We start from the raw sequence: 27,521 nt of genomic DNA, 5'->3' as shown, positions 1-27,521 counted from the left end.
CATTCATCTATTATGGATATTTAGGTATTTCCAGTTTGGGGCTATTAACTAATAAAGTTGTTATGAATATCCATGTACAAGTTTTAGGGTGAAAACAAATGGCAAGATTTTTAAGGGGATAGGTTGAATCGTATTCCTCACTGGATCTCCCACACTTTATACAATACATAGTAGGCACTCAAAATATTTGCTGAAGGAATGAATAAAAGGACCACAAAATTGCTTCTAAATGGCAGGAAATAAAACAGGGCTCATCTTATGGAAAAAGCATAATTAATTGGCAGGGAAAATGTCAGCAAGAGATCCTGGAGGTTGCACTGGCAGTTTAAAAACTTCAGCAGTGTTCCAAAGTACACACACGGGCATACTTCAATTCCAACATTTTTCACTTTGCTTTAAATACTGAGCTTCATGTTAAGATAGTGTTTGAATTAATAGTGAAAGTCACTCAGTCGTGTCTGACTCTTTGCGACCCCATGGACTACACAGTTCACAGAATTCTCTAGGACAGAATACTGGAGTGGGCAGCCTTTCCCTTCTCCAGGGGATCTCCCCAACCCAGGGATCGAACCCAGGTCTCCCGCATTGCAGGCAGATTCTTTACCAGTTGAGCCACAAGGGAAGCCCTTGAATTAATAAGCTATGGTTAAACTTTTTTAGACAAACAATTTAAAGAAACAATTGCAGAGACTTCCTATCCAGCCAAGATGGACTAAGAAGGGCTGGATGTACCCTCCTTCCTAAAACAACAACAACCATCAAATTCTGATAAAATACATGGAACAATGATTCTTAAGACACCGGACATCAGGGAATGAAGAACAGTGATCTCTGAGAGATGAGAAGCCAAAGAGGTGAATCTCATGATTGCCCTGCTTACTGTCTTGAGGGTTTCTTAGAAGTGGCACAGAGAGGGTAACTCAAGGGACACAAACCCCCAAATTGAGGACATAGAACTGAAGGCATTGAAGAACAAGGTGGCTGCAGTTCTCAGGTCAGAGCACATGGGCAGAGAGCTGCTGCATAGAGAACGCTCTCCTAAAATCTGCAGAGTCCCACTCGGGATTTTAGCAGAGTATTGATCTGGGCAAATGTGTGAGGACACTACCCAACGCTGGCTATTCCTTAGCTCTAAGGAATAAATGGATCTGAGCAATGATCAATACCTGCTAACATCTCACATAGAGAACCAATAGCTTTTGCTCAGCCTTCTCCAAATGAACCTGGTCAAGTTCCTAGTTTTAATTACCAACTAAGAGAAAAGACATGGGACAGAGGATCTTATAAACAGCTCCAAAGGAATGCATCAGCAAATACACACTATGGAAAGCTCTACAAGCACTATTCAGTTTTCTCAACAAATAAGGAAAAATAAATAGATGGTCGGGGAGGGGGGGAGATCTACACATTAAAAGAGAAGAGAAATATCAACCAATTGCAATATATGGATCTTATATGTATTCTGTTTCAAACAGTAAAAAGTAATTATAAAAATTCTTGAGACAACAGAGAAAATCTGAATATTGATTGTACCTACTTGATAACAATAAGAAATATTGACTTTTTCTGTGTGGTTTAGTTTTTAGATGTGGTTCATTTTCTCAGTTTAAAAAAAAAGTTCTAATCTTTTAAAGCTAGCTACTGAAAAATTAAAGGATGAAATGATGTCATGTCTGGCACTGGCTTCAAAATAATTTGGGATGGGATGAGAGGTGGTAATAGGGATATGAGGAAACAAAGATGCCTATGAGACAATAGTTCGTGAAGGTAGGTATAATTGTATGCAAGTTTATACCCTTCCCTCTACTTTAAATACATCTGGAACCTTCATATAACAAACTAGATAAATAAACTTGAAAACACACCAAAAAAATACACACTTGAGGTTGGTGACTAAGGGCTCAGAGGTCACAGTCCAAATGAAAACAATTTCTCAGACACAGAGATATCAGAGATGACATCTCACAAGGACACTGAAGACTGATTTGTTGGATCTCCTCACTGGAGGATCATGTCGTCTCTACACAGACAGAATACTGGCTTTTAAGCAAGGATAGGCCTTCTCTCTGAAGACCTAACAGCATACAAGTGGTTGACTACCTAATCTAAGACACCAAAGACCTCAAAGGAGACCAGAAAACTGGGTCTATAAATGTGGTTGTTACTTCCTGTTCTTTTAATAAGGGGAGGTGTTATGAGAAGTCTACTAGAGCATGTGACTGCCATCCTCCCCACAGCATCCTTGCAACACAGCTCATTCCATTCAGTTTGGCCATTCCCGTGTTTACTGTTTGCTTAACAACTGCACTTGCTGCTCACGCTTTGTAGTTTCTGGGTTCTGAGGTGAGAGGAAAGGAATCTTTGGAGATGTCCAAAATTCTTTTCTCAAGTCAAACAATTTGTTCGAGAGAATGTATTATCTAGAAACTATTTTTCTTTCATTCATTTTTTTTGACAGTAGTAAGGATACTTTGAGTAGCTTGTCCAAGGTTTTCTGCCAAAAGAAATCTCTCTCCTTTACCTTATCTGAATCCCACCCTCCAAAAGGATACGCTCAGTTCCAATAAATGGAACTCCTAAGAGGATGAGTGCTATATCTTCTGTTTTAAAACAATTCCTCACAGTCAGTATCCTACAAATAACCAATATGCTACATATATGCAAGAAATGAGGTGGTTTACTGATTTTTTTTAAATCAATGTAATTTTTAATTCTTAGTATTTTAGGTAATCATTCTGTCTATAACACCACTGTACTAGTACTATTTTTAAAACATCATCATGCATCCTGATTTTCATTTTCACTAAATGTCTGAAAAGGCCCTGCAAGTGGATTTAAAACCTGATGTGTGCTTTGGGAGCGAAATCAACTCTGTGGGATCAAGACCAGTGAGGATTGTGTAGGTTGGTTACATTTTGGGAAGTATATGCAAGGATGTATGGCAGAAATTTTAAGTGAATTCTTCAAAGCAAATGGAGAAAGGGAAAGATATACCCAACTGAATACAGAGCTCCAAACAAAAGCAAGGAGAGATAAGAAGGCCTTCTTAAGTAAACAATGCAGAGAAATAGAGGAAAACAACATAATGGGCAAGACTAGAGATCTCTTTAAGAAAATTAGAGAAACCACAGGAACATTTCATGCAAAGATGGGCACAGTAAAGGACAGAAACAACATAGATCACAGAAGCAGAAGAGATTAAGAAGAGATTGGCAAGAATGCATGGAAGAACTATATAAGAAAGGTCTTAATGATCCGGATAATCATGATGGGTGATCACTCACCTAGAGCCAGACATCCTGGAGTGTGAAGTCAAGTGGGCCTGAGGAAGCATTACTACCAGCAAAGATAGTAGAGGTGATGGAATTCCAGCTGTGCTGTTTCAAATCCTAAAAGGTGATGCTGTGAAAGTGCCGTGCTCGATATGCCAGCAAATTTGGAAAACAGCAGTGGCCACAGGACTGGAAAAGGTCAGTTTTCATTCCAATCCCAAAGAAGGGCGATGCGAAAGAATGTTCAAACTATCATACAATTGTGCATACAATTTCACATGCTAGCAAGGTAATGTTCAAAATCCCTAATGGTAGGCTTCAGTAATACATGAGCCAAGAACTTTCAGATGTACAAGCTGGATTTAGAAAAGGCAGAGGATCCAGAGATCAAATTGCTAGGATCATTGAAAAAGCAAGAGAGTTCCAGAAAAACATCTACTTCTGCTTTATTAACTATGCCAAAGCCTTTGACTGCGTGGATCACAAAAACTGGAAAATTCTTAAAGAGGTGGGAATACCAGACCATCTTACCTGCCTCCTGAGAAACCTGCATGCAGGTCAAAAAGCAACAGTCAGAACCAGACATGGAACCACAGACTGGTTCACAATTGGAAAAGGAGTACATTAAGGCTGTATATGGTCACCCTGCTTATTAAACTAACATGCAGAGTACATCATGTAAAATGCCAGGCTGGTAGAATCACAAGGTGAAATCAAGACTGCCAGGAGAAATATCAGTAACCTCAGATATACAGATAACACTCTAATGGCAGAAAGAGAAGAAGAACTAAAGAGCCTCTTGATGAAGGTGAAAGAGAGAGTGAAAAAGCTGATTTAAAACTCAACATTCAAAAAACTAAGATCAGGGCATCCAGTTCCATCATTTCATGGCAAATAGATGGGGAAAAAATGGAGACAGTAACAGACTTCATTTTCTCAGGCTCCAAAATTACTGCAGAAGGTGACTTCAGCCATGAAATTAAAAGATGCTTGCTCCTTGGAAGGAAAGTTATGACAAGTCTAGATACTGTACTAAAAGCAGAAATATCACTTTGCCAACAAAGGTCTGTATAGTCAAAGTTGTGGTTTTTCTAGAAGTCATGTATGGATGTAAAGAAGGACCATAAGTAAGGCTAAGCACTGAAGAATTGATGCTTTTGAACTGTGGTGAAGAAGAAGACTCTTGAGAGTTCCTTGGACAGCAAAGAGATCAAACCAGTCAATGCTAAAGGAAATCAACTCTGAATATTAATCTGAAGGACTGAGGCTGAAGCTGAAACTCCAATATTTTGGCCACCAGATGTGAAGCGTTGACCCACTGGAAAAGACCCTGATGCTGGGAAGGATTGAAGACAGGAGGAGAAGGGAGCGACAGAGGATGAAATGGTGGATGGCATCATTGACTCTACGGACATGAGTTTGAGTAAAGGGCAAGGAAGCCTGGCGTGCTGCAGTCCATGGGTTCGCAAAGAATCGGACAGGACTGAGCAACTGAACAACATTTAGAACTTTCATTAAAGTGTTTTCTTTTTAGACATAGTCTTGTCTACCATAGCCATTTTAAAAGCTGCTACCCAAAGCTTAGAAAACAATGTTATAATGTCTTCCCATCAATATTATTAAAGACATTTATCTCTGGAAAAATTATAAAAATTTCACTACAATGATAATTCAAAGAGTAAAGCAAATATAAAAATGACATTATATGATAGAATATCAAAGGATTAAAAAGGTTTAAAAATTCTTTGCAAGAGGGTATTTTAATTTCTGATTAAGCAAAATATAGTACAGTAGCCACTAGTCACATATGGCCTATCTAAATTTAAAGTAATTAAAGTTACATAAAACCTAAAATTCAGCTTCTCCTTTGCACAAGCCATGTTTCAAGTGCTCAACAGACACATACCGCCGTCGGTGACCATACTGAACAGTGCAAATAGAGAACACGACCATCATCACAGAAAGTTTCTACTGAATAATGACGGTCTTTGTTAGAGAGACCACTACTGATGAACTGATGTGCACAGACCAATTTATTTCTGTTAAGTCATTTTTCCTCTGGTATAGGAGGTTAAATTAAACCTCTCAAATTTAAATGATTTTCCTGGAAAATCCATATTATAATGTAACTGGTTAAAGTTGTGCCATAAGCACTGCAGAGTAGATTTTCTTTTTCCTCTTGCGACACGAAGAATGGAATTTTTTAAAATTCCATTTCCTCAAGATAAGGAATTATAACATTAGCTAGTTTTCCCTTTCAATTTGCATTTTTCTTCCTTTATAACGATCTGCTCTAACCCTGCTCTGCTTCAAGGTTTACCCAGCGATAGCCTGACCTGCGTTTTGTGGCAAGGCGTTCCTAGTTGATGGATAGCACAGTATTTCAGGCCTCCAACTCCACACTAGGGAAGTTCAGAACCAGCATTAAACAAAAACCTCACAGCCTAGCCAGGTCTTCCGACCAGGTGAAGGGTTTGTCTAATTTAGTGGAGAAAAATGTTAGTGAGATCATCTCTGTTACTCATGCTTAGCAGTGAACCATGTGGCAGAGCAAAGACAGAAATATAACAGTAACAAAAGTAAATACAAACAATATGAAAAACTCCCAAATCACAGGGCTAAACCAGCTGCATTTAAACACAACTCCTGAAAACCTTGAGAAAAGTAATACATCTGTGTTTAAAAGACTGGTTAAACCATGTAGTTGATCCACGTGGTAAGAAAGGAGGTCTGTAATTAAATGAACATACTTTTAAGTATTTTCATCAAAAAGTAAAGTGTAATGAATAATCACTTAGTATTAAAAATAGTTTGATTTTAAAAGTACAAAGGTCATATATGAAAAACATAATAAAGTCCAGGTAAAGAAATACTTGATAGAATAATCCAATTATTTTAGAAATGAATCTTTCACCAGAACAGCACGTTGTTGTGAAACTAAATTTCCATAGAAGATTCCATAGTTCCTAAAAAATTACTTAGCACCTTGAAATTAGCCACAGAATATACCTCAGCCTGGGGGCAAAAAAAAAGAAAGAATAAAAATGCTATGCCAACCTCCCAAACCATTCTGCAAACAGAGTTTTGTATTTTGGAAATTACACTTGCTTTCAAGATTCTTTGGGTCATTTAAATACTTAACATCTCTTTGTTCCCTTGCACACTTCCCAAGCAAGTCCGAAACCAAATAAACTGCTACAAATGTTTACCAACAAAATACCAATTTTCCAAGTCATTTTTCTTAATTTTTAAAACTTAAGAAGTTTTATTACAATTAGGTAACTACTCCTGGCACAAGGCCTCTGAAATACTGTCTCTCAGACACTAATGGGTCTTTGAAAAGTTGGAAACTCTCAATTCATTAGGACTTTGAGTAGCTGTTTTGTACCTAAGAATGAGAATTGATGGAGAGGTTGTGACTAAATACATAATTTTATGAAATATGATCAAAACATAATGGTTTTGTTATGATGCACATAACAATCAAGAACCTGTTTCTTTTTAGCAAGCTCCTAAAAAGTGCCTTCCATATAATTATTAAATAAAAACACTCACTTATTCAGTACTCAGCCAAGCTTTTAAACTCTGAATAAGAGAAGTACACAGTGAGAGAGGTACTTACATGGTTTCCTTGGATACTGGATGATGCCATTCAGGTCTATGTTTTTATCTGAAAGTGGTGCCCTGTGGAGAAATGAGGCTTGGTGAGTGGCTGTTTATACATAGTAAGTAAATAAGAACTTTGTTTATTTTACAAAGCACTTTTGATTTTGACCTAGATTTATTTTTCTCGTCACACCCAACCCTTGTAAACAGCAATAATACAGTAGAACAGGTACTTTGCACAATTCTTTTTAACACCACTGAAGGAATCATAATTATTAAAGCAGAAACTCTGAATGCCATGGCTAAGCACATTACTCCTTGGGCTGCTTTATATATCTTGACTACTATATTGATGTCAGATGTATCAATGAACACTGCCTGCCTCTCTCTTTTACTTCAAAAAGAATTGTTCTTGAAGCATCAATAAAGAAGTTAATCTAAAAAATTCACATAAAGGATAAATGTCCTTACCGTAGTCAAAGAGTAAGAGAACTCTAGCTTTAGCCGACTCCTAAACACTTCAGGGTTTCCTTAGCTGCCATTTTAAATATTGTCGTGGGATCCTTGAGTCCCAATCGTTTAAGTGCTACGAGTATACAATTTGGACATTCAGTCTCTCAGAACATGCTTTCTAATTTTGGTAGCATGATTAATCCCTCCTATGTGATGAGTTTTAACCGTCTAATATTTCTTTGGATCAAAAAGAACAAATGAGCTACAGCGAAGAATGGCAACTAACTTGAACGCTTCACGCGATTTAATAACCCGAAATGAAGTAAGTGTGTGCTAGGTTTCCATTAAAAAGTTTCCAGCCACAATTAATTGAACAAAAACTCGTCTTGTTCCAAGATTATTCTTGGAAATGTAATTTTGAAGTCTATGCGAAATAAGGAAACTTACTTTTTACCATATGAAAGCAATCTCATTTTTTCAGGAATGATTTTGGATAGACTTCCGATTTGACATTTTCCATCTGAACGAGCAGCGAAGGGGCTCGGAGGCGGGGGAGGGGAGGGCAGCAGCTCTGTGTTCTTTTGCCAGCTCTGACAAAGGTCTGGTTGTCAGTGATACCTTTACAGCTAAATTTACCCCGGAGTGACAGAAACAGGTGCTCCTCGGCCTGCCAGACACTTGTGCACAGGGATCACGCATCTTACGGCCTGACGATCAAGGGGGGAAAGCCTGGGTCTTCATAGAAAAGGAGAGCAGGCAACGCAGCCCAAACTGGGGGGTTTCTCTTCAAAGCCAGCTGGTCTGGCTTTATTCTACAGGAATTTTTTTACCTGTCAGAGTTTGGACAACAAAGCCCTCAGCAGGTGCTGACGGGTACAACTTCCTGGAGAAGCAGAAAGGCGCTGGTGAGTTTCAATTGCCAAAATGTATTTTTTTAATCTCTAAAAGTTCATTTTGTTATCTTGGAAGAGGCACTGCTGAGGTACCTACGTTCAGAAAGCTGATGAGACCATTGGAATCAGAGCCAACTAACCCAACAGTGGGTTTTCCTGGCGTAGAAAGTAGGGCTGTTACCATTTGACAGTTTTTTAGAGGAAAGAACAAAGTTTTTTTTTAAGAAAATACTTTATATTTTTAATGTTGTTCTCACTCACTACTCTCTTCAGTATCTGAAAGATGAAGAATTAATTATATATATGATAGGAGACTATTCAAATAAATACATAAATATCATTTCGACGCCTTTTAATCTAATTCTGTCATAATCTATTCATTCTAAATAAAATGTTATTTTTCAATAACTCTCCAAACTAAAATGTGAAATGGTACATGCTCTTTTCAAAAGTTTCATGGGCTAGAATATTTTATGTGTGCATGTGACAGGAATATGATTAGAGAGAATATGAAATTAATTTTATTTTTAATAAATCTTTAAAACATGTATTGCACAGAATATTTAACAAATAGGAATGGCAACATTTTCTCATTACAAAGAGTTTCTTTAGAGGAAAGTCTTCAGAATAAACAATACACTACTAAAGCATGTTTTTACGTCACTGATTTCCAAAATTAGCACTTTTATATACTTGGTATTTTTACTTTATGAATTCAAAAGTTTAGGCAAAAATATTTTTTTCAGAATAGGATCTTAATTAATGCAAAATATGGAAAAATGAGACCACATGTTAGGACATATTTTTAAAAAGTGATTCTATTTCAAGGACTCATTCTTTTAACTATGCTTCACAGCATTTCTCTACAAATTGTTGTATTATAGCAAATTGAAAACATTTATTTAAGCAAGTAAGGAGCTTAAAGCTAGGGACTATACATAGTAAACATATGAAACCACTTTAATAACCAAATTCCATATTTGCAAGCAACATGGACTAATGAATGTAAAAGATGCACAGCATACATTTATCAAGAATGCTATAAATTATTATGCATAAAATCAATTTTCTGGGCTGTGGGGGGTAGAACTGGTGGTGCTTAAGAAGAGAAATGCTCCTACCAGTATAAATTAATTCTATAAGACAACTGTTTTACTCTGATGATCCCATAAATAATTTTCAATCTATATGCTTAACACATTCTCACACAGTGGGACAATAACAAGGTCTGATATTTTTAAATGACCACTATATCTAAAACAATTTTCAGGTCAATGATGACACAGGTATGTCACAAATTTATATGTATCATTCTCTTTCAAATTAATTTAATTGCTGTTTAATTATGAAATATGTGTGGTTTAAAAAATTACCAGAAATTATTCACCCCACCAAAAAAAACCTAATGTTTTTAAAACATAGTCTTATCTACATTTTAATGAAACAATATTTTGCAATCTCAAAACTCAGATATGATTTTCATTATAAATGATTACATGTAGAATGTGGTTTAGAAAAGTAAAGTGCATTTTATTTTTTAAAAAATTCATGTATTTATTGCGGTTTCAAACTGCTCTTTTTATGTAATATTTTATCAACTTCATCATATTGATTTTGGCACCTGAGTAACCATGGTCACTGAAAATTTTAGATAACTTCCTTAGCCTCTTAAAGAATGAATATGCACTCCATGTATTTGATAATTTTTTTTTATCTGGTCTGTTAAATACTATATTTGAAAGAAAGGACTCAATTTGAAAGATGACTACTGCAAAACTGAACATATATTTTTAAGTCAACTTCAGAATTGTATTTATTAAATTTTTATATGCAATACAATTGGCTATAATTATAATAATACTTGTCATTAACACCAAGTATAAGCAATACAAAAACTTCTTCCAAATTATTTTCTATGACTTTAGTGAATTATTTAAGTGTGACTGAACCTATGAGAAACATTGTTAGGTACAGCCCAAATATTTCTACATAACTAAAATTTATCTTTTTAACCCTGCCCTAAATTATTGGCTTAATCTAAAATTCTATGATAAATTCTTTTAATTATGAGAAAAAGTTTTAACTCCTAGTTCAACATGCAACTACATGTTTGTCCTTTCTGATAAACCTTCAACTTTCATGTCAGAAAAATACCTATGCCAACCCCCCACAATGTATGGGGATGGTTTCTTTTAATCAGTCTTAGTCAGAAACTTGGCTTAAAGTTGCAATGACTCATATATGCCCTAAAACTTTAATTTTAAAATACATGTACTTTAAGCATTATTTGCAATACATCTTTGTATCTTAAGGACAGTTTTTAGTGGAGAAAAAATAATTATTTTCCCCTTTCAGAAAGACATTTGAAAAACATTTTGTTTACCTTATATGGTCATAGGGAAAATCTTGGTTCTCCAGGCAAATAACTTCAATAAGTCATATTCCGAATATCAATATATTTAATTACAGGACAAAGAAGTTTCCAGCTAAAATGGTTTACTTGTAAGTATTTAAAGAAACAAAAATACTTTGGCAGCTTTATATGTATCTCCTCATTGACCAGCCACCTGACTGACAGCTGTCAACTGTCTGTGGGCCAAAAGTAACCCAGTAAAGATAAAAATTACATATTACTCATCCCTGTTGATCATACCTGGTGCCAGTAGGTTTTCCAATAGGAATAACTAGACTGTAGATATAAAGAAGTAAAAGAGGAATCATTTTAATTGCTTACCATGGCTCCTTTGTCACTAACTTGTTCCCCCTTCTTTTTCTTATTTATTCCACTTCTCTCAATGGCCAAGTATCACATCCACAAAGAGTTCATTTCCTTAAGGAGACTTCAGATGTATGTAACAAGTATGTGTCCATGAATAAACTGAGCTGTGAGATAATAATGGCCATGCATATCTTTCAATCAAATCTTCTTTTAAGCCCATGAAATCTTTGAAAGAGTCTTTGAAGCTTCCAACTACTCATTTTAAAGAAAATGAAACAGAAGCACAAAAATGAAATTCATCCAAGGTCACCAACCTGAGGATGTAGATGTAGACTTGAGTCTGTCTCATAACTTCATATCCACTGATTTTTGTTTTCTTCTGTTAGACTTAAACATGTGGACTGTCAAACTATAAGTTAAAAAAGTATACATGAAAAATTAATGTGACTTACATTCCTTTGGAGAATGATTTTCAGTTACCAAATTTAATACCTTACTAGAGAGATACAGTTTTATCAGAGCATAGTAAAATATAATTTAATAAAATAGCATAAATACATTAAGATATCTATGGTATAAATTTTTTAGATTCTCTTTATTATTTAAAATGATTTCTAAACTGAAAATATTTATGGTGCTTATGAAATAGCAGAAGTAAAATATAATCAATGGCAGCATAAATGTTGAGAAGATGAATGTAGAAATGAAAAGTTCAGGTTGAAAATTTCTTATATATTAGGGGATAATTAAAAATACCAAATATACCAAAGTATAAGCATATGTATAATAGAATACTCAAAAGAAGAATATATTAAACGGTTCATATAGCTGGCTCAACAACTGACTAGATGGTGTGTGTGTGTGTGTGTGTGTTAATTACTAAACTTCTCTGGACCCAAGAGGCCTCATCAGCAAGTGTTTTCTAACAGCTAAGAAATTCTATAACTCAATAATCCTGTATTAACATGAGTGTTTTGTATTTATTCATCTAATTATATTAATAAAAAGTCATAATGCTATGAGTTTTTTATAATACTGCACAATACACTGATTCAAGGACATGGGGATACAGTCAAATGTTTTCTGACCCTTCAGAATAGAAATTGTTTAGAATATATCTACCATGTTCTAAATGTAAAATAATTTATGTTAACCCTGGGCTTTGGAGAAATATTTGCCTTTGAGAAGTGTCTGCTTTAAAATCCAAACATGGAAATGAAATTTTTTAAAAAGGAGGTGGTGGGGGGGGAACTTAAAACATTGTTATCAGATATGGGAGGAAACTGGACAGGGTTTCCCTGCAAGGAATTAGTCTAAAATAATCTCCAACAGCTCTATGATATCATTTAGCAACTAAATTATATATCTAAATTTACAAATGAATTTGCTTATTCTATTACATTTAGTCCAAATCAACATTAGTCATTAATCAGCAAACCATTTAACAATATGCAATAACAGTATGCAAATCAATTGCAAGCAAAATAATCAGTAAATAATATCCATTCCTAAGAATTGGGAAAGACAGGGATGTCAAAGCAAAATATGCAAAATCACAAGACTTTCAAATAAATTCAATCATTCCCCTGTATCTCAAAGGGCTGTTAGTGAGGGTGAATGATTTGTCCCTCGTCTGCCTTTGAAGGATCATAAATGTTTTCTCTGTAGAGCTGAAGACTGTTGTCCACCAGAGCAGAAGCAGGCAGCTGAGCTGTCTCTCACTGCTTAGTAATTTTGTCACTGGAATGGATGAGACTCTTTGCTGGGCTATGTGTAAATCGCAGGAAAGGAAGTTTTAGTTTTTAAACAGAAGGGGTTTCCTCTGCTGCACATCCCAAAAGGATTCTAGGCCATATTGGTGGGTTCCTGTCAGCAATGGCTTGCCCTGCCCTCTCCCTACTGCTGTGAGTAGCCCACAATGTCAGCATTCCAAATAATTAAAACAACAGTATTAACCTATGAAATCAGCAGACAAAACAAAATCACTCTGTAATACACTACTGTTCAGTTGGCTATATTTTTCCAACTTGGGTACCCTGGTAACAAAACATGCAAGGTCTTACCCAGGGATGATATTATCACACATAGCTTTGAATTTTTCAGTGTATTCTATAGGCCTGAATTGACACAAAGGACTTAATGTTCATTTAACGTTTACAGTATTATAAAATAGGACACTTTTTTTCCTATTCTTTTTTTTTAATTGAAGTATAGTTGACTTACAATGTTCTGTTAGTTAAAAGTGTATAGCAAAGTGATTCAGTTATAAATACATATATATATATATATATATATATACATACATATATTCTTTGAAGAAGAATCTGAAAGATTCTTTTCCATTATAGGTTATAACAAGATACTGAATATAGTTCCCTGTGCTATACAATAGGGAGACTTTTTTTTAATGGAAAAAAAAAATGTAAGCCAGCACGTGAATATGTCTGTTTGTCAGAAAAACACTGGTACAAGAAACAGGCGTGGTAGAGGCCCCCCTATCTGAAGTGTTAAAAATATCTATGTCCAAGAGAGGCTAATGGCAGCAGCTGGGTATGAAGAGAGGTTAAAAGCCTGGGAATGTGGATCCCTGTGTGGCCTCGGAAGCCCATGTTGTGAAGGGTTCTCCTGATGGCTCGGCACAGAGGTAATTAGGAGGAAGTAAGGGACATTTGTACTGATTGAAAGCTTCTTTCAGGAAAAGTCACATTTCTTAATGTGATCAAGAACACCGCTGGCCCTGGGTGTAGGGAATCTGGGCTCATAGCAGCTGGTGGTCACAGAAGCAGGCGTGTGTTTGCCAGCCAGTTGTCACTAAAGGTAGAGGTTCCTGGAGCCAGAGCTCATTTTACCGGTTTTGCTGAGATTCTGGGATCCCAGGAACATACTCCACCCAAGGAAAATAAGCACTTCCCCTTCAATAAGTTAAGATGAAGAAGTGTACAGAAACGTAGGACAATTAGGTCCACACATGGCTCAACCAGTTTTCTAACTATCATGGGTAGAATACATGTGGCATGTTTTTTTTGTTTGTTTATAATATGAACCAAGACAGGTGACGGAAAAAATCTGTACCATTTTGAACTCTCATTTTTACTATTTTGAAAGGCATTCATTAACTTAAAAGTTTCATAAAACTTGTTAAGAGAAGTTGGGAGGCCAGGAATGAATAATGGAGAAAAGGTAAGGTTATGGGATTAGGACTTCACAGATTTTATGTTCACCCCTACATTCAAGCAGTCCCTGGAGAAGGAAATGGCAACCCACTCCAATATTCTTGCCTGGAAAATTTCATGGACAGAGGAGCCTGACGGGCTACAGCTCATGGGGTCACAAAGAGTCGGAAGCGACTAAGCACGCATGCACATTCAAGCAGTAGCTTGCAAACAAAATGTACATAAGAGATACTGGAGGAGCTAGTCAAAATGCTGATTCCTGTGATTGAGGCCCAGTGGGCCTGAGGTGGGGCCCAGAAATCTGGGCATTCTGCTAAGCTGTTCTCTGCACTAAATTGTTCAGTCCTTACCACAGCTTTCTCTTCTTAATGAGGGTCAATTCTCCTGCTCTATGGTAGCAAGAAAACTAGAACTTAGGGATCTCAAGATCCAAATGATCAAAGTGAACATATGGAAACAGGTACAGATGTTACACGCCCATTGCTGTTTACTATCTGATATAATTGTGCTTAAGTAGTTTAATTATTTTTATGTGCATTGGCAAATGATGAAATTTACCATACTACTGAATACGCCAAAAGTCATTCTCAAGCTCTACTTAAGTTTCAGGCACCTGATAGTATAGCTTGAAATATGAAAAATGGCTTGAACTGACTCTTCAGGAAGTCATAAACAACAGCACAGACAGTGGTTATTATGAATGTGTAGACACAGACATTCACGTTTTGGAATACTCAGTTAATCATCACTGACCTAGGAAGTTGAAGAGGTTACAGCCTAGCTATGATGTAAGGAAACCACAGGCTTTATTCTCCCGTGTCTGAGTCATTTTTGTTGCCATAGGCTACACAAACTAGAACCTCACAGCTACGTAACAGTGAGGTGAGGACACGTGGATGGATGAACACAAATCCTTCACAAATACCAGATAAACAAGATAAGCATGTGATTTATTTGCTGTGAGTTAATCATCATTGTAATCAAAGAGCAATTACAGTGATTAATAAAAATAATCATAGAAATTCTTCTATGACCATATTGCCTATAGTATACATCACAGGTTGTTTAGGAAATGAGCAGCTTGGTTAGCATTATTTTATTTTGGAGTGATTCAGATAAATAGAAAATATTATTAATGAAATCCTATGGTTCTGAAACAAAAAAATGTAGTTTTCCAAAGCAATGAAAAAAATCTGATTAATAGCCAGCCATGGTAGGGCGTTTTACGGAGTTTATAACTGAAGACAAAAAATCAACAACTGAAAATAAAAAGATAGAGCAGAAAAGATGAAGGAAAGGCAAAACGAAAGTAAGAAAGGGAAGGAAATTAAAAAGTTGGGAGTATATTGATTGGCTATTTAGCCATTTTTAAAGGGGCCAAAAGGAACACAAAAACTGTGGAATGTTTGTTACTGCCCCACTTTAAGTAGCGTTAAAATCTTTTACTTAAAATATTTCCTTTCTGAATAAAGTGATCTGATTTGATATAGATGCTCCATATTTACAGGTTTAGCGCTATACAAGCTTGAGAAATATTGAATTTATGTGCCCCACCTCTGCACATAGGAAGAGGCTTTATCCGGGATTTCGCAGAGGAAAGGGCAGAGTGCATTTTCCCCTCCAACCTTGTACCTCTCCCCAGCCCTACCAAATTCATCCTTTCATCCAGGAAGCAACATTGTTCTTAACACAGGGTTCTTATACCTCCTTCAAGATGTTTCTGGAAGAATAATCGCTAATTACAGCTCTGGGAGCTGTTGGAGTGGGAACAAAAGGGAGTGCGCCCAGGGTGAGACCAAGAACGACAGAGGAGGCTGTGGTCGCAGCACACGCAACGCCCATGTGCAGAGAGGGGACAGAAGAGGCGACCAGAACTGCAGGACCCAGACAGCGCTGGGTTTTTATTTTAAATAGTAAGCAGACAAATTCTCAAGCATCAGGATATTCTGCTGACAGAGAACGTGTTTTTCAATTCGCACCTTTTCGAAAACAGTAGCATTTCTTCCTCAAGTGAGAGCCAGGCTGCCCCTGACCTGCACCCAGGACACGTCTCTGTCAGCAAACAAACGGGAGATGTATTCAGTCTCCTCCCCGAAACATCTCCAGACCAACGCGGCAGGGCATCTGTGGAACCTCAGGCATCACAGATACTCCTTTGGATTTTGAACCCTTCGCAGAAAACTCTGGAAGAGAAGTTCATTGAAAGGAGTAGCAACGCGTTGTTACTGCGTCACTGAGGGAGTGGGTTTGGAGTACCAGCCCCTCTGGCAGAACACAAGCCAGGAGCATCCCGGGGGCTTCTGCGGAAAGGAGAGGACCTCGTGGGTCACATCAGGGAGAGCCGTGAGGGGACAGGGGCGCTCAGCAAAGGGCTGTTATTGATTTGAAGCATGGCTGCTGGGTGAGCGGAGCATGTCAGAGGGCAGAGGAGGACAGGCTGAAGGGGAGTGGAGGGAAGCAGGGAGACAGAGACAAGTCTCAGCCGCCTCACCTACTGCCTCCACCACGCAGAGAGTATTGATCGGAAAGGACTTAAAAACTCAGCTTGAACAGGAAGTATATCTATAATAAATACTTAATATAAATAATAGTATAATAAATACTTATATAAAAATACTTATAAAAATACTTAATAGTATAATACTCTACATATTAATGCTAAGTTTCCTTAAATTGCAGAGTAAGATCATGTCATCAATAATCAATTTAGAAACTGTCTGATTATTCCGATGTAGCCTTGGTGGTGGTGGTGGTTTAGTTGCTAAGTTGTGTCTGACTCTTGCGACCTAGTGGACTGTAGCCCGCCAGGCTCCTCTGTCCGTGGGATTTTCCATTTCCTTCTCCAGGGGATCTTCCCGACCCAGGAATCGAACCCAGGTCTCCTGCATCACAGACAGATTCTTTACTGACTGAGCTATGAGGGAAGCCCGATGTAGCCTTACTCTGGGCAAATGGATATATAATTATTTTCATAAGTCTGCTAAAGTCACATGACTACAAAAAAAAAGTCTTTGAGAAGAATATTACATGGAACACTGATGAGGATAATATAAATTGGTCATCCCAAAACATAAGACTTCTTGATATAATGTATATTGGTTTGATCAACATATGGTCATAAATATGTCTTATGCATGTGTGCTAAGTCACTTCAGTTGTGTCAAATCCTTTCCGATCCCACGGACTGTAGCCTGTCAGTCTCCTCTGTCCATGGGATTCTCCAGGCAAGAATACTGGAGTGGGTTGCCATGCTCTCCTCCATGAGATCTTTCCCACCCAGACAGAGACTGAATCCCACATCTCTTATGTCTCCTGCATTAGTAAGCAGGTTCTTTATAGCGCCACCTGGGAAGCCCAAATATGTTCTATATTTATTTCAAATATGAAATGCTCTAATATGAAATAAAACTGCTTTGAAACATGGAAGCTGACAGAAAAGAAGTGGTCTTCTAAAATTTTAAGATAACGGACACTGAGATGTTTTTCAGGAATATGGGATAGTCCTTGAAAGTGAACAGTATAATGATAGCTAACATTTATTGAGGATTTTCTATATGCCAAGCACTAAGTGGCTACGGAAATACAGTTTCATGTACTCTTGTCAGCAAAATTCCCTGTTCTCATCCAGGAAGTCCCCATCACTTTCCCCATTTTACAACAAGGACATTTAGAAAATTAAGGTCAGATGGTTATTCAGTGTCTGAGCCTGGATTCTAACCCAGGGTCTCTGATTTACTCTTTCCTGTCTGTTGTACATTCTCCAAAAAGGTATTTCCCATAATGTTCCTACCATGATGCACAACTTTTCATTAGTGAAACTGACTTTTTAAAAAATTATCAGACCTTTCATGAGTGTTACTCACCAAAACGTCTCCTTAAAGGCTATACCACATTTATATAAGGGACACACTTGAAATTTCCCTTTTGAATCTGTGATTAGCGTCAATTTAGGACACCAATATCATATATCAAATAGTCTGCTGCTTTATAATCACATCATAGTTTCTATCAAGCACCTTATTCATTACATTTGGTTTGGATTTAGTTTCAGCAACAAATTCATCCTTAATGATAATGATTTGCTAACAATCAGACTGTTAAGACTGCAGAACAAATTCCTAAGGATATTTCTGTTGAGCCTTCATCACTGAAATAAGCAAATAACCTCCTAAGGCCTCTACCCTGAAGAGGATGACACAGGGTTAGATACATATTTGTAAAATATTTTCTGGTTGGGAAAAAGTGTCGATTATATCACGCCCTGCTCTCATCATCCCTGTAAGTGAGCAAAGGTTTACAAGTATAATGAAGCAGTAAGCACTGTAGCTAAGGACATCTATTGGAAACAAACCAACATAGTTTCACATCCTTTGTCTGGCACTTAGGAGTTATGTGACTTGAGGCAGGTAACATTACCTGTCTAAGCTTTAGTTTTAAACATGTATAAAATGGGAGAATAGTAGTACCTTCTAAGAGACTGTTATTTAGATAAAAAGTTTATAAAGGAGTTAATACAGTATTGATCCAACACTGATAAGCAGTGAGTGGCCATTATGTACTGTGAACTTACTTATTTCAACCCACATTTCAAGTGAAAGTTGCTCAGTTGTGTCCGACTCTTCGCGACCCTACGGACTACACAGTCCATGGAATTCTCCAGGCCAGAATACTGGGGTGGGTAGCCTTTCCCTTCTCCAGGAGATCTTCCCAATCAGGGATCAAACCGGGGTCTCCTACGTTGTGGGCAGATTCTTTACCAACTGAGCTATGAGGGAAGCCCCACCCACATTCTAAAAAGACAGTAATATTTTTGTACGTATACTACAAATACATTTGTATTACAAATCTGAATATTATTGATATAGAAATATTTAGCTACAAATTCATTTTTAAAATTTTCAATAAGAAATCAGACCTCTTTGGTTTAGATCTTTGACTCAATGAACTAGTTGTTGTTATTTAGTCACTAAGTCATGTCTGACTCTTTTTGTGACTCTGTAGCCTGTTAAGCTCCTATGTGCATGGGATTTCCCAGGCAAGAATATTGGAGTGGCTTGCCATTTCCTCGTCCAGGGGATCTTCCCGACCCAGGGATTGAACACGTGTCTTGCGCTGGCAGGCAGATTCTTTACCACTAAGCCACCAGGGCACTAGTGAGCCCCAATGAACTAGTATACACTGGTAAAAACAAACTGGTTTTAATCACTAACTTAAATTTCAAAGTTTTATTGCATTTTACTTTTAGTTCTCATCATATTCCAAAATAGAGAGATTGCATCCCAAATAATGCAAAATAATTCTCTCTAGTAAACTGAAATATAGATATAATTATGTATCTTTCTGTTTTTCAATCTAGTGAGTATTGCAAACATATATATCTATGCATGATCTTGCCTTCTTGAAAAAATACAATTTTATATTGTTTGGTTTGGTTTGAAATTTTACCTTATAAATGAAATAGTTTAGAAATAACTTTGTAAGTTTTCAGCTAAGTAAAAAAGCCATCACTTGGAAAATTATCTAGAGAGAAGAAACAAGGTAATGTGGTAGCTTTATTCTCTCCTTTCAAGAATCTCACCTCTTAACTTGGTGTTCTTGATGAGGACAGCTAACATGAATACCAGATATAAACTGTTTATTAATGATCTTTAGTCTGTTTTTTTCCTGTAGTCTATATTTATACCTATCATGACATCAATAGGAATCACACACATCCCAAGTGGGACTTTATGAAACAAACAAAAAATGCAAAATGCTATGGTTTCTGTTTTTCAAGAAGTGGCAGTCTCCTAGATGTAGCTGTAAAGTTGATCATGAGTCCAACAAGGAACTACCTCGAGGAGTTCTTCTGCTTGAACAGAAGGCGCCATTAGACATTCCACGGACTCCTCTTTCCCGGCAGGCCTCCGCCCAGCCCTGCTGCCATAGATGGCCGTCAGACATTTGGAATGACCTCAGGAGATAATCTGAGCAGGCTCTGCCCTGAAGAATTCAAGCTAGTGGGAGACCGAAGATATCAATGTTTTCTTGGCTGACAATAGCATAAAAAGGTCAACCAGGGTGAAAAGAGGATGGACTTGGAGTTTCCAGCGCCTTTTCAACAACCAAACAGCTAACAAGCATAAGGAACCATCTCTCAGGATGCCTGTGGAAGGGAAATAAAGCCACCTATAGCCGCTGAGTCAGGAACTTTTAGGATTAAAGAGATCTCTATCTCTTGAAGGCAAAACTCACAAATAGAGCTCACCCAGAACTAATCCACAGCCTTCTGACAACCTATTTCTCCAACTTTTACTAGTGCGACTATCTGGTATGGGGGAAAATGAAACCAATGATGGAGAAGTAGAAATTCTTTGCTGGAGAATGGCTAACTTTTACTGCAGTTGACCACTTTCCTAGCTCTGTGCTTCACACTGAACTTCTTGCTGAATGCTCCTAACAAAGTTTTGAGGGTAGCACTTTCTGTTCCATATTCTATCCATGAGGAAACTAAGGCAAAGGGTAGTTCAGTAAGCTGTGCATAACTATACAGTTCCCATAGGACAGAGCCAGCTAGCTTTTGGTCACATACATTCTCCCTAGCCAGACTAGCCTTTTCGGTAGTCAGCCATGGAGAGGTTGAAGTTTCTAGCACACTGCAAGCACTTGAAGAATTCACAAGATATTCTCTTAGGCTATCAGATTTCAGAAGAATAGGAAGAATGCTTTCTACCATGAAACACAGGCAAATGGTAAATTAATAAAAGAATAAGACAACAATTCAAATACACATCAGCTCGGGAGATGATTCAAGCTTTAAAAAACTTTTTTTTTTTTTAAATTAGCTATTACTCATGAGTACTCATCTGAAATCTTAGGGGTCCTTCAGTTCAGTTCAGTTCAGTCGCTCAGTAGTGTCCGACTCTGCGACCCCATGAACCGCAGCACACCAGGTCTCCCTGTCCATCACCAACTCCCAGAGTCCACCCAAACCCATGTCCATTGAGTTGGTAATGCCATCCAACCATCTCATCCTCTGTCGTCCCCTTCTCCTCCTGCCTTCAATCTTTCCCAACATCAGGGTCTTTTCAAATGAGTCAGCTTAACTTAAAAGCTAATTACCATAAACGGCCAGAATTAACACCAACATTTCACCCTGAAATAACAGAAACATAGGGGATAATCATGGCAAAACCAACCAACCAAAGCATTGAAGTTAGAAAGTTTGTGCTTTGACTCTAAATCTGTATGATGTTTTGTCTTCCATCTCTCAAATACTGTAATTTGTAATTAAGTTTTGTTCATGTTACAAACACTTCCAGTCAAATGCCATGCTAGTGATGAGTCCAAGACATAATCAATGTATTTGATAATACCCTCATCGAATTTGAGAAAGATTATGCTTTGCTAACAATTCTCACTTTATGTAATACCTTCTTCCCTGACCTTAAGAGTGCTTTTAGCTATTACTTTAAAAAGGTAATTCCATCTCCTCAGAATTTTTAAGTACAACTAAGCACAATGTTATACCAATTAGTCTCTTTAAAAAAGCGTTATATGTAATCCATGACACTGCCAATAATACATTTTTAGTTTGAGAGATAGTGTTATTCCCTACTTATTCTCACACACTTTATTAAATGGAATTTCTTCTTGGAACAATACTTAGAAATATTTTTCTCTTGTAAAAGGGTATTCTTGTCTAAAATCTTCCATCAGGTCACCTTTCTATAGAGTTAATTTGCCTCACCAACTCCAGGCAATGGGCCTGGTCTGGCAGAAAGTGTACGATACCTTGTCAGGTGACCTTATCGTCTTTCCAAATTGATGTCATGATTTGGGGGCACACGTCTAACTTCCCTTCTCTGTAAAAAAATTACTGTTAAGTGTTTCCTAAGACCTCTTTCAGCAGGAAGATACTGAAATTCTGACTTTACAACTTTTCACACTAGTGCCAAGAAACACAAATGCCAAGAGTGTCCTAAAATCTGACTTGTGTCATAAACCAGGCTCTTTCTCTTACCAATATTCACTTAAAACTCCACAGCAGCGCATTCTAACAGAACTTTCGGTACTGATGGAAACGGTCAACCTCTGGCTGTCAAGGAAGGTAGCCACTAGTGAGCACCTGAAATGTGACTAGTATATCTGAGGAGCTGATTTTAAATTTTATACAAGTTTAATTAACTGAAAGAACCCCATGCGCCAGGGGCTGCCATATTGGTAGCCGCTTATAGCTTCAAGGGCGTGACAAAATAAACATTCTACACCTTTGATTGAAACACCCAGGCACTCCACCATGACTTTGGAGCACGTATCTTCCCAGAGCTCCACGGACAGATCAAAACACAGCACAGACATTTCCATTTCATGATGATAATTAGCCAAGCGATCCCTGCTCGGTTCTCACGTGCAAACCAGTAAAGAGACAAGAAAGGGGGAAGGACATTTGGGGGATTTTGTGTGTGCGTTTTCTCCCTCGTATCCCATTTCTCCTTGTAGCTAGCTGGTGGCCTTTCTCTAGCCAAGATGCGAACGCATCCACTGAGGCAGCTTCCCTGCTAAAGCCAATGGTTGGTCATTTTTTTTTAAAATTTTTTTTATTATTATTTTTTTTTTCCAGTGGGTTTTGTCATACATTGATATGAATCAGCCATGGATTTACATGTATTCCCAATCCCGATCCCCCCTCCCACCTCCCTCTCCACCCGATTCCTCTGGGTCTTCCCAGTGCACCAGGCCGGAGCACTTGTCTCATGCATCCCACCTGGGCTGGTGATCTGTTTCACCATAGATAGTATACATGCTGTTCTTTTGAAATATCCCACCCTCACATTCTCCCACAAAGTTCAAAAGTATGCAAAACGGTCCTTTGGACCCCCGAGAACGTGAGGTTAAAAAAAAAAAAAAAAAAAAATCCAGCTCGGGGACGCCGTCCTTTTCCTGTCTGTGTGCCAGGTGAGAAAGCAGGCGGGGCTGGCGCGGGAACGGGGCGGCGGCCCGGCCGGCGCGCACCACGCGGTCGCTCTCCCCGGCTCACCCGGGGCTGGAGCGCTCGGGCCGCCGGCGCCGCGGACCGCGTGCCAGCGCTTTGTGCACGTGCGTGGGTTGGCTCGCCCGGTGCGGGGCTCAGAGCGCGCCCCGAAAAGTCTGCGGGGCTGTCTCTCGCCCACCCAGGGTAAATATCCTCCAGGTCCCCACCCCAGACCAGCAGGGCAACTCTACTGACGCCGCCACCGCTCCCCCCGCCCCCCGATTGCAAAACCCACCCCACCAGCGTCTGCGTCCTCCTCCATTCCCCGGAGCCCGAAACGCGGCCTCCTCGCCCAGCCACCGGCCCTCTGCCTGCCCCCCTCCCAAAGACCACCGCCCACCCCACCCCCCCCGAGCCCCGAAGGCCCCGCTGTTAGACGCCACCCGCTGCACGCCCCGCCGAGCTCCCCCTCCGCGCGCCCAGGCCCAGCAGGCCCCCAGAAGGGCCCGAGCCCGCCTCCTCCTCGCCCGGGGCGCTCGCACGTGGCGCACTCACCCCCTGCGAGCTGCCTCCGAGCTCTAGAAACGCTCCCGGGGAGGGAGCCCCCCCCCGCCCCCTCGGCTCCGTCCGCGCAGGGGGGGATCGTGGGTAGGGGGGGAAGTGGAGACCGACCCAGCGAGGAGTGTGTAGGTCGTGAGCGCGGGGTTGGAGGGGAGGACCGGCAATAATTGGCTGGCTTTGCGGCTGCTGCGCCTCTGCTGAACGCCTAGCCGGCGAGGATTCCCTTTCCACACAAATCAACCTGAGGGACTGCTGCTGCCTGCAGTCAGTAACTCAGCGGAGGGAACTGCTGCAACCAGAGGCGTCCCCGGCCTGGGTCTCTAACGCGGGCTCTTGGGTACCGAATCCCAGTCCCCTTCTTGCCATTCCCCAAAGAAGTGGGCACCAAAAACGCAGGGCGGTATTTTTCACCCCCATCCCTACCCCCGGTAAAGATCTTTTTAAAATTAAAGAGCACAGGGGTATCTAGAAGGAAAAAAAAAGTTAAAAGGGGAAGTGTGAAAATCCATTCTTTGAATTGAAGGTTTCTGTGATATTTCAAGAAATGGAATAGAATCAATGTTCCGAAGAACATTTAACAATTTTGTAAGTAAAAGTAAAGTAAAGTCTATTAAATGTAGCCATGCATATGGATACTTTTTTAATGAACTACACATTCGCAAGCAAATTTGTGATCAAGCCTTATTTGGGCATACTGAGCCAGGAAAAGGAAGAAATGTATCATAATTGTAGTGGCATTTTTAAAAGCCTTAACATATCTCTCAGACATTATTTCATGGAGATTGCATTTCTGTAAGGTGAAAAGGCCCTGGGAGATGTGTATTATGATTCTTACTTAATAGGCTGTAAAAACCAAGCAGAGCTGAAGAAAGGGAATTCGCCAGGTCACCGAGTACTGACTACCAAGTTGAGACTAACTCACTGTGGACTTGAGTCTAAAAGACTAAACTGAGCTAACACCTCTAAAATAAAAGTGGTCAAAATTCTTCATTTCTCCTTGACTGTGAAGCAACTTAAAAATAAAAATCAATCTTAAGGATGTCAACCCAAATCTAGAGGCTTTATAAATCTTAATGACTCTCGACTACAAAAAAATCTTGCTAATACAAATGGGAAAATGGTTATTGACCTTCATTGTCCCACAGTTGGGAAGACTAGACCCATTCTGAAGCCAAGGGAAAGGTCATTTGTGTGCTCAAAGTCATTGAAAGCTGGCTTCAGAGACCAGAATACATGAGCACTTGTCTGAGCTCAGTACAGGTAAACACTGGAAGGATTGGGTACTATTGGTAATAGAATTCATTGTGACTAAATTCACATCATTAATCCCAAAGTATTAAAATTGGCCTTTAAGGATATAAAATAAGCCCTTTTAGCAACTTTAGTTGCAACTTCAGCTAACAAAACAAATTTTGTTAGCTTGGAATATGATGGATTTGACTTTTTTCCTTGTAATTCTTCATTAGATATTAAAATAAAGATAAATATTGGATCTTTAAATATGAGATAAAGGATATGATTAAACCTTGGCTTGGAATAACAAATCCTTTTTATATTGCAGATTTTCTCAATCACAAGCAGTCCATATGGTGTATATACCATGCAATGAACTAAAGCCGTACCTAAAGAATTTTTGAAATTTAGCTATTTGGAACTATTTATGTTAAAGGTTATAAGTATTGTCACAATTAATGGTCATTTTAATTATTTTATATTCAATACACATTCATTTGGTTTAAAATTAGAATTAACATTAATGTTTCTTCAGATTAGAAGTTTCAGAAATTAGTTTGAATGTATTTTAACATCAACATTCTTTAACATTTTTTTAAAATTATTTACCTGTACTTTTGCATTTTTAAGGTGCCAAAGAAGAGCTGCAAACTGTGAAGTAACTTCTATGAAGAGATGAAGTGAAGAATGGAAGGCAAATGACTGTATGTGGATGTGGTGAGTGCTTAACATTTGTTATTATCATCCATCACAAAGTTAATTCATAAAGGTGAAACTGCCAAACTCTTTTGTCATTAGGTACTTATATTGTATACATGTATAAAAGTGATGAGTGTTACATAACCATTATGTGATCTGTTATATAGCAATACCATAGCATTTTGCTTAAAGCTCACATGTCACCTTTCAGGGCATACCTTTACAAGTCTGTTTTACAATGAATCCATTTCAGGGAGGTTATGTATGTCATATCTACTGTTAACTATGGAAAAGATATAACATTTTTTATATGCTTGGAATTTCTATCCTACTACTTTTTATATCTGAACTTCTGTGTTAATCATGTTTGTGTTGAAAGTATTCTGGCTGGAGAACAGATACTACACAGTTGAATAATATTGAGGGGTAGATTAATCTATAGACTTTCTTCATTTTAGGGTGGGTTGCTGTGGCAACCACCCAGCTTACTTTAAGATAATTTTTTAAAGCTCATTTCAAGAGCTACACCCAGCGTAGGCCAAGCTTAAAAGCAGGCGGACCCCAGAGTACAGGTAGACTGCTGATTTAATTTAGGAAATTAATAAGGAATGGAGGGTGGAGTAAGATGGGTCAGGGTCTGGCAACCCTGACCAGAAATTAGAAATGAGCTTTCCCTAGAATTAAATCCTGAGGGTCATGCTTTCTGTACCTTCTGTGGCACTTTATTTAAATATATTGCTAAACAGTTATTTTGGGGGGAAAAAAACTTAATATATATTTACATGTTTAATAAAGCACTTAACGATACTTATTTAAAAAGGAACATTTGGTGACCGGGAAGAGGGGGTGAGCTGGTTTAAATAGTACCTCAATCCCAGACATCATTTTCTCTTATAGGAAGTATCATCACCTTTTACATAATAGGATAGGCCACTAGCTTCCAATTCACTTAAAGAATATAAGAATTTTCTACTTTCCAATCACAGAATTGGAATAGATGGGAGAACTTATTTAATGTGTAAGCAAACTGAAGCCCAGAAAGGACGCACTAATTAGTTAGGCACAAACCTTGAACCAGAGAATCCAGGCCTGTTAACATGTAGGACAGACTCCTCCCTGCACCAGAAAATATCTTGATCCTAGGAAAGTACCATTTGGTGGCGAGAATGAGAATGACTTTGGGAAAAAATTCAGAAGCATTTGAAGATGAACACAAAGCACGCCTTGGATTAACCACTCTGTGGATTACCAGTAAATAATTTTAAATCTCAGATGGCTTTCTTCCATTGTGTATTTCTGCACAACCTCTTCTGTTCCACTTCAACTGTAAAGGCTCATGGGAAGGAAACTCATGCTAATATTAACTTAGGTCACACATAATTAAGAAGCTAAATCTGCTGAGGGGAATATTCTATATTTTAAAAGGCCGATTGTGGTCTTATTTTCCAGATCTTAATTTCAAATAAGATCAATCCAGATCTTATTTTCAAATTATCCACAATGTGGGGTTATACCTACTTTTGAATGCTTGTATTATTGTTGATAGTTTTGGGTTTGTTACAATGTTTGTTATTAAATAATTCTTTAAAATGTTAAAAGGTAAAAATAATTTCTTTTTTAAGGAAAATAATCTAAAACTAAAGTGTACAGTGGTAAAAGTCATCTATTGCCTATGTCTATTTGATCCTGTAAAATAAGCTGTTACACTTCATTACATTAATTTCCGACATCATGGCAATAAATAAATGTTCCTACAAATAATTTGTTTTGTCAGGACATTTGTGAATCTGGAAAAATTAATTTCCTTTTACCACTGTATGTAGACATACCTTAATACTCAAAAATGTCAATGCACCTTTACATTTTTGGATTTTTTTTAGAAGTTGTACCTTACATTAAAACCTGATATAGATTATCTCTGCCATATTATTAAATTCATGGTAGTAACAGACTCGCCAG

The 27,521-nt window shown here is 38.2% G+C and overlaps 1 protein-coding gene and 1 long non-coding RNA gene across 8 annotated transcripts in view; one reads left to right on the top strand and one right to left on the bottom strand.

Annotated features, from left to right (window-relative positions):
- Positions 1 to 23,810, bottom strand: part of LOC122700593 — a 173,237-nt gene extending 149,427 nt beyond the window's left edge. The window contains exons 1-3 of one of the 3 annotated variants that reach the window (XR_006342817.1): positions 23,625 to 23,810; positions 11,258 to 11,352; positions 6,895 to 6,956 (exon numbers count right to left, since the gene is read on the bottom strand). This is a non-coding gene — a long non-coding RNA (uncharacterized LOC122700593). Of the gene's footprint in view, positions 1 to 6,894; positions 6,957 to 7,349; positions 7,571 to 10,607; positions 11,152 to 11,257; positions 11,353 to 23,624 lie in introns of those variants that run through there. The other 2 variants (XR_006342815.1, XR_006342816.1) reach the window with 2 other exon arrangements.
- The window catches only part of MEF2C (myocyte enhancer factor 2C), a 174,558-nt gene continuing 155,084 nt past the window's right edge, over positions 8,048 to 27,521 (top strand). For 4 of the 5 annotated variants that reach the window (XM_043913568.1, XM_043913567.1, XM_043913570.1 and 1 more), the window contains exons 1-2: positions 8,101 to 8,236; positions 25,494 to 25,580. The gene's annotated coding sequence lies outside the window, so the exon portion shown is untranslated. Of the gene's footprint in view, positions 8,237 to 25,493; positions 25,581 to 27,521 lie in introns of all 5 variants that reach the window. The other variant, XM_043913572.1, reaches the window with a different exon arrangement.

This window comes from Cervus elaphus, chromosome 9, assembly GCF_910594005.1.
Source record: "Cervus elaphus chromosome 9, mCerEla1.1, whole genome shotgun sequence".
Lineage (NCBI taxonomy): Eukaryota > Metazoa > Chordata > Mammalia > Artiodactyla > Cervidae > Cervus > Cervus elaphus.
This window is presented reverse-complemented; position numbering and strand designations above follow the sequence as displayed.